An 8,144-nucleotide genomic window follows, 5' to 3' on the forward strand; every position below is an offset into this window, starting at 1 on the left:
ACTCATTTTTCTTTCCATTTACTCTTCCTATGAGTTAACATAATCTGGAAGTTGGCTGCTGGATATACTTATTAAATCTGAAACAAAAATTTCAAGTTTCATCAAATTCTTGGACAGTCTAATATTTCCCAATTAATTTGGTCCATCCCTTTTGAGGACTTCAAAATGGAGGAAGAGTGCCACTGGTTTAGTCCCATTGGCATTCTGGATGTAGATTATGGGTTATTGAGGAGGTAGTTGGCAGAATGTCTGGCCTCTAATCCAACTCTAATTTTCTTCCTGAAAACTTCTTGGTCAGAAGGGAGATTCAGGACTCGTAAGCAATTGCCTTCTGATATCTGATCCCTGTAGTCTGATCATTTTCACTGTGCGGTTCTCCTCTAAGATTTCTCACTGTAGAGGTTGGGCCATGAGAGTGTTTGTAGCAAGTCTTTACCATAAACTGTGCTGCACTGTCTTAATTCAGTGGTTTGAAAATAGATTTCTCCTCCATCATTTCAAGTCTTTCTTCATTTGGTAATGTACAATAGCAATCCAATACCACTTCAATTTGGACTTTGGGAACAGAGCAAAAGCTCAGAAGTGCAAACCCAACTACCACACAACTTGTTTTACATCTAAACGTGAGTACGAGTTCATTCTGCTACATAATTTCTGAAAAACAAAAAACATTTTTTTCCAGAGTTATTTAATTTAATGAGCTTACATTATGTAAAGCTTAAATTCATATCTGACTCACCTATTCCTGTATTATACTTCTGCTCATCTATTGTAATTTTGATCTAATCAATATCTTCCAAGTGCTGGTGGTTTTAAGACTGTGTTATTTAAAGTCTGATGAATAATGCTTCAAATTTTTTAATGAGTTTAAAACCCTAGCAGGGTAATTTGCTTAATTGTGGTTGGAGATTCTTCCCAGAAGAATCAAGGCACCATTTTCGCTCAGTCCTGGGGCTATGAGCACATCCAAGTTTCACTAACAGGTGTGGAGGTTGGAGCTGGGGGGCGGGGGATAAAAGGGCTCTTTTCTTTTTTGAATCAGCAGTGCTGGTGTGTATTCATATCCTTATGTCCCTGAATGCTTTCTGTAAGTTGTTTGTTGTTTAGGTTCTTAATCTGTAAAATGAAGCCAATGCTAAAGTTTGCTAATAGGGTTATTTAAAAGAATAAGTGAATTAATGCTTGTTAAGGTATTTAGTATTATGCCGGCACATTCCTAACACCTAATTATTATGATTTCAACAAAGTATGCAGTGTCAATGTTTACTTAGCATTTATTTTCTGATTTAAGACTTTTAGTTAACACTAAAAGTTAATTATTGTTAATAAACAATAGTCATAGAGATCTGTAATGCTAACTTTTGCCAAGATATCTCTATATTTAACCATTAGATGGATGTTTCCACTTGCACTGTTGTTTTTGTCAGCCTTGATTATTTTGTTTCCATGTGTGTTTATCTGTAAACACAGGTTTTTCCTCAGAATTTCCCAATTTTCACAAATTAGGCTGTGCTCTATACTTGATTATTCTGTGATAGTAATGAGAGATATCTTCACACAGTGAAAAGAACATGGCTTATTAAGTAAAAAGTGTGCAGGTGTGGGAAAGTCTACCTTTGTACCCACAAGGCAAGGAGACCAATTCTTCCTAACGGGTGATAAGACAGCATTTTGAACATTTTTGGGTGGAGGGATGGTTCAGGGGATTGAATACAGGGACACTTCACCAAAGAGCCACATCCCTAATCCTCTTTTTCTTTTGAGACTGGGTATTATTAAGTTGCTGAGGCTGGCCTCAAATTTGTGATCCTGTTGGGTGACTGAGATTATAGGTGTGCTCCATCATGCCTGGCTACATTAAGTATAATTTTAAAAATAAGTTTATATATCTTTCAGATTATATCTGTACATTACATTTTTATTACTTTTAGATAAAATCAGATACAATTCTTATTAGACACAGATCTCAAAATATATATTACTTCAGGAATGAATTTGACATTCAACTAAATTTAAATTTGTCAGTTTCATACAATACTATAAGGCACACTACTCCCTAAAAAAGAAAATAGTCTGCAGGCTATTTGTGTAAATAAAGTTTTATTGAAACATAGACAAGTTCATTAGTTTGCATATTGGTTATGGCTGCTTTTTCTCCATAATGTTATATTTAAGTCTTTATAACAGTGACTATGTGGCATATCTGTAGAAAATATTTATTCTCTGTTCTTAAAAATAATGTTACTGAATCATGTAATAGAAAACATATTCATTTTACAGGATGAGATTATAAGTGTATCTCTACCATATTTTTTGTTAGAGTCTGTAAACAAGTCTGGATGGCGCCTGGCAAAATACCAGAGGGAATGGTTTGTGAAGTAATGACAGCGAGCCATTAAGTGTGGAGATTTCTTATTGGTTGACTGCTGTATTGAGTTTATGTTAATTAAGATAAGCTGTGTGGAATGTATAAATACCCCTCCTGTCCTGCAACAAAGGGCTCCCCCTCCTGCTGTATCAACGTACACAAGTTGTTTGTGTCCCCCCCCCCCCCCGGCTATTTTGCAATTTTTAAAATGTTTAAATTGCTCACTTTAAATTATAAATAATTGATTTTTATTGTATAAAATTTCTGGTGTTTTTGTTAATTTTTTTTCTTTCCAAAGAATGAGAGTTGTTGCTATTTCAAATGAGTTTTTTGTGGTTGTCATATTTTTCCTTTTGGGCACCAGGGATTGAACTCAGGGGCACTTGACCACTGAGCCACATCTCCAGCCCTATTTTGTGTTTTATTTAAAGACAGGGTCTCACTGAGTTGCATAGCATCTTGCTGTTGCTGAGGCTGGCTTTGAACTCACTGTCCTCCTATTTCAGCCTCCTAGCTGTTGGGAATACAGGCATGTGCCACCACACCTGGCTCAAATGAGGCTTTGACAGAAAAGTTTACTTTGTTCCACATACAGTATGTGCTATAAAATTGTTTTTTGTACAAAATATCAAAAGTAAAAGAGAGGTTAAGTTTTTCAGTTATTCTATTTCATAGCATTATGAAGCTTTTATTTGAACATCAAAGTTTTGGATATGCATGTATATGTGGAATAATAGGCATATATACATAGGAGCCTATCATAGCTTTCATGCTGTTTTTGTGGTTTTGCATAGAGCACAGTAATGTGCACATGTGTATAAGAAGTACCCATTCCTTCTGCATGTGCCATTATATTAAAAGAAATTGTCTATCTTTAGTTATTATCTACTTATGAACCCTTGCTCATTTTTTTTTTAAATCATGTAATGTCATTGTAGAAAATACAATAGGAGATTTATGCCATATTTTGAGGTTGATTGTGACAATGTGGTTGTCTACCTAATATGCCTTCTTCCATGTTGTTGGCAATATTTGTGGAATCCCATTTTCACCCCTGGGAGGAAACAACACTCTGCTTGCCAGGGAGGTGAGCTCAGGTAACCAAGCTGACAGTTGCAGGCAGACATATTCCTGGACCAGGTGGCATGTTCAGAAGGGATGAGTCCATTTGAATGGATAGGCTAGGACAGGAGCTTTGCTGGCAGAACTAGAGGTAACGTTTCCCACTCCCCTGAAATAACTAGAAGAAGCTCACATTTAGCATCCTGGAAAGTTGTGGTCTGCAGAAGGAAAGCCAGAGAGGAAAGTGGACCTGGGAGGAAGTCCGTGTGGAATGTGGAGGGAGGTGCATTGGAGTCCCTGCTGACTTTACTAGATCCTGGATCAAACAAAACCAAACATCTTTCTGACTTTTCATCTTAAACGAGCCAACTAGAACTTATCAGTTTTGTCTTATTTATTTTGTTTTGTTTTGTAGTGCTGGAAATCCAACCCAGGGTCTTCCAGGTGCTCCGTAACCTCTCTGCACCCAAGCTACATCCTCAGCCCACACTATTGGTTTTAACATGTTTATCATAACTTCTGTTTTCCATTCAGATGTCCCAAAGTACTACCTACGATGTGCCTGATGATCTCATATTCAGATTTTTTTTAAAAAAAACAGTCTTTATCTGTTTTATTTCTTAAATTCCCCAAGCTTTGAAAAATAAACTTGAGATAAACTTAGACTTTGTCTGGTACATTGGTCCAAAATGCAAAGTTATAAATTAGAGATAAATTACAAATTCACTCATGTTTGCAGAAGCCTTTATTAATCCTGTATTATCATTAAGTCAATGTATCACTGAAGGGAATTCTTTAGAAAGGAAATAAGACTTTATTCATGAATGAAGTTCTCACCAGAACAAATGCCATTACTATGATTTGGATAAGTGTCCTCCAAGGTCCTCAAGCTAAAGGCCTTTTCCCCAGCCTGTGCTGTTAGTAAGAGGTGGTAGAACCTTTAAAAGGACGTCTTCCAGTCAAATAGGGGTGTGTGTTCTTGAAGAATATAGTGGGGTCCCTCCTCTTCCTGTTCTCAATTCCCAGCTATGGAAGGTGAATGCCTTGATCTTCCAGGTGTTCAACATGATGTACACCACAGGCCTAAGGCAATGGTCAGTTGGTCATGAACTGTGACCAAAATAAACATGTGCACATTACTGTGCTCTATGCACAAACACAAAAACAACATGAAAGCCATGATAGGCTCATATATATATATATATATATATATATATATATATATATATACATGCCAATTATTCCACATATACATGCATATCCAAAACTTTGATGTTCAAATAAAAGCTTCATAATGCTATGAAATAGAATAACAGAAAAACTTAACCTCTTTTTTACTTTTGATATTTGTGTTTTTGTACAATTTTATAGCACATACCTCACAGTAACATAAATCTAACGGAAATTTTGTACAATTGAGGAATAGGCAGATCAATGTTAGCATAGAGAGCAAGGGTTAGATCTGATTGGTTTGAGTTTCCTCCTGGTGCCATATGCAAAATGAGGAAAAAAAAATCTCCACCTCCATTTACTAACGAGAAACTTCAAGAATATAACTTATGTAAACTCTAAAGAAGCAGAATTAGTAATCCCGGTCTTTCTTATTGCATCTCACTTCTCCATTCCTGCTATCAGTAAGTTACTTCTAGTTAGAGGTCATCATGCCCTTCTGCTTACCAAAGTGTTAAATACTTTCCAGTTAAGGGCTTTCCAAAGCTACAGTATTTGCATTTTAATAAGGAACTATTGAAGATTGAAAAACCTTTAGAACTTTAAGGAAAACAATTCTAATACTGAAAGAAGAGGCTCTTGCAATTTAATTCACAGTAAAACAAAATTCAGGATGTGGTTAAGTGCATAATTTAACCTTGTGCAATGCCAATCCTGTGTGACTAAAAGGAAAATGAAGGACTTAGTAATACTTCCAAGTTGACTTTATTTCAGTCTCTTCCTAGATCAAGTTTTCAGAAAAATTTTCTTCCCCAAACCAGTTTATTAAAATTTTACTCCAGCCAAGTTCTTCAGACTAAATTATATATTTGTAGACACAGAAAATAACAATCATGTCTCCACCCAGAGCAAATCATGCTCTCGTTTTCTCTGCTGGTCGAGTGTGCAGAATACACGGTGCCCCGTCAGTGATCTGAACAAATATCACAATCAGTACCCTGGTGAAGGGCACCTGGCACTGACTTGTCTTTCAAATAGAGATTGCTAACTGTCTGAAAGGAGCACTCCCACCATCATCTTCTCCCAAAAATAATTCAAGTACTAAATAATTTAAATGTGAATGCCTTGCATATGTTTGGTCTTATCTTTAAAAAAAAAAAAAGAAAAGCTGTATAAATTCCATATAGGTTTTAAGGAAATGAATCAGATGACAAGATGTAAAGAGGTACTACAAACATCACAGAAAGAGAAATAGGATTCAAGTGAATGTTGGACTTTAAAAAGGAATAAAGATGGACAATAATAATAAAAATGGGTTCATGTAAACCAGGCAAACAGTGAAGTCTGCTTTGCAAAGTCTGCTCATAAACTGAAGAGGAAACTAAGTATAGAATAGAATGATTTTATAAGATATATAATTGAATCTCCTTTTTAAACATTAAAATGATTCTAAAAGGTGCTTAAATGAGAGCATCCAACTGTTATTTAGGGGATAGATTTCACTAATATAATACCCAGACAAGATCCAGATCCAATAGTAATTCAACATCACTTATTACTGTGAACAGCTTAGGGCTCTGTTGCTTAGAAATATTTAAATAAAGCAATTGCTTACAGGTTAAGAAACAAAATTTTTCTTAGTAACTGGCCAGAAACCACGAGGAAAACATAGCAGACAAGTTTGGTAAGACTGGCCTTATCTAAGTCACCAGGAATGAGATGACTTTAGCAAACTATTGGATCCTATCCATGTCCTTCCAGTGAACTAGACAATTATTTTTTTCATCTAAAGGTTTAAAGTAATTTTTGGTTGACAAATCATTTTCTACCCATACAAAGGAAATATCTAATTTTCAGAACATTATATAGAGCTGAAAGTGTTCAAACAGAGATCACTGGTCACATTCTAAGTTTGTCCATGTCACATACCTACCTTCTGCAATTGTAGAATCTTATTTTTCTTACTGCACTCTATGATTTTTTTTTTAAATTCCATAGTTAAATCTGAGGTTTTTAAGTATAGTTTGTTAACAATTCAAATAGTAAAAATCAGTTATGTCAATTAATTTAGTGTCAATTTTCTAGGAAAAACATCTTACTTTAAAAATATTTCTGGGGCTGGGGATGTGGCTCAAGCAGTAGCGCACTCGCCTGGCACGCACGGGACGCTGGGTTAGATGCTCATCACCACATAAAAATAAAATACCAATGTTGTGTCCACCGGAAACTAAAAAATAAATATTAAAAATTCTCTCTCCCCCCCTTCTCTCTCTCTCTCTTTAAAAATAATATATTTCTGATCCCCATCTGATTCAAAGGTATGATATGTCAAAGTCATTGTACTGTCATGTGTAACTAATTAAAACAAAAAAAATTTCTGATTATGTAGATGAGCTTGTCGATCAATCTGTATTATTTAAAGATTCTGATAAAAATAAAGATGAATAATAAACGGCCATACGTTTTGCTGTGGGCATTTATAGCAAGATTTTTTTATCCCAGTCTTTAGAATTATTTTCTTTTAAAAGGAAGCTGATTCCATTTTCACCTATATTCTTTCTAGGGATTTCTTTTTTATAAATCTTATATTGAATAGTATTTTCCAATTTTACTAGAGTAATACTATTGTGTCACAGGCAAGCTGTTACTTAAGTAAATTACAAAATAAAAATAATCCCTCATAGGCCATTTGAATTTAAAATTCTGAATTCAGTCATCATATTACTGACTCAATGACAGTATTCTGAGCCAATCCATTATTTAATTATGAATCTATTCTGGACAGAGCCTCTGTCAGTGCCTTCAGCACCCTGAGATTCTTGCGTAGTAGCCAAGTTGAGAAAGAGGACTTTCCATTAGATTTAGTATGTCACTGACCGAACTGGATTTTGATTGTTTAGGCATTTCCTTGAGTTCCTTGTAAAAGTCCAGTGTGCCAGCAACGATTTCTTCTTGTTCTCTAACAGATTCGTTATTCTTGGTACCAATGCTAAAACATAGTAGGTCTCTAAAAAATCTTTGTTAAATAAATGAACTAATTTTCCCCCAACAAGGTGAAAAATAGAGGAGTAAAAGGCAAACTCTGTAGTACAGAGCAGACATGTTCAATCACACCTATTCTAGACAGGTCAGGAGCAAAGAGAAAAAAGCAAAACCCAAGACACAGGCAAGAGAAAATACTGTATGATGTGTCACTTAATGGTGTCAGGAAGAAACAAAACCAACAATCCTCTCATTTTTAGAGGCTCTGGTGTGTGTGTGTGTGTGTGTGTGTGTGTGTGTGTGTGTGTGTGTCTGTGGCAGGGGTTGCTTGGGTAACTTAATCTGGGGTTTCCTACATGCTAAGCACGTGCTCTGTCCCTGAGCTCCATGTCTAGCTCAGAGTTAAAGATTAAAATTAGGACGGGAAAGATGCATATAGGCAGTTTTAGTGGTCAATAATCCTCAAGTCTTAATTGGATAGTAGGTTCATGATCAGTTTGCTATTTTTCAAAACTTGCATATATGCTTTATTTTGCATGTGCCAACCATTGCAGATAATAAA

Source organism: Urocitellus parryii, chromosome 10 (genome assembly GCF_045843805.1).
Source record: "Urocitellus parryii isolate mUroPar1 chromosome 10, mUroPar1.hap1, whole genome shotgun sequence".
NCBI classification, from domain to species: Eukaryota; Metazoa; Chordata; class Mammalia; order Rodentia; family Sciuridae; genus Urocitellus; species Urocitellus parryii.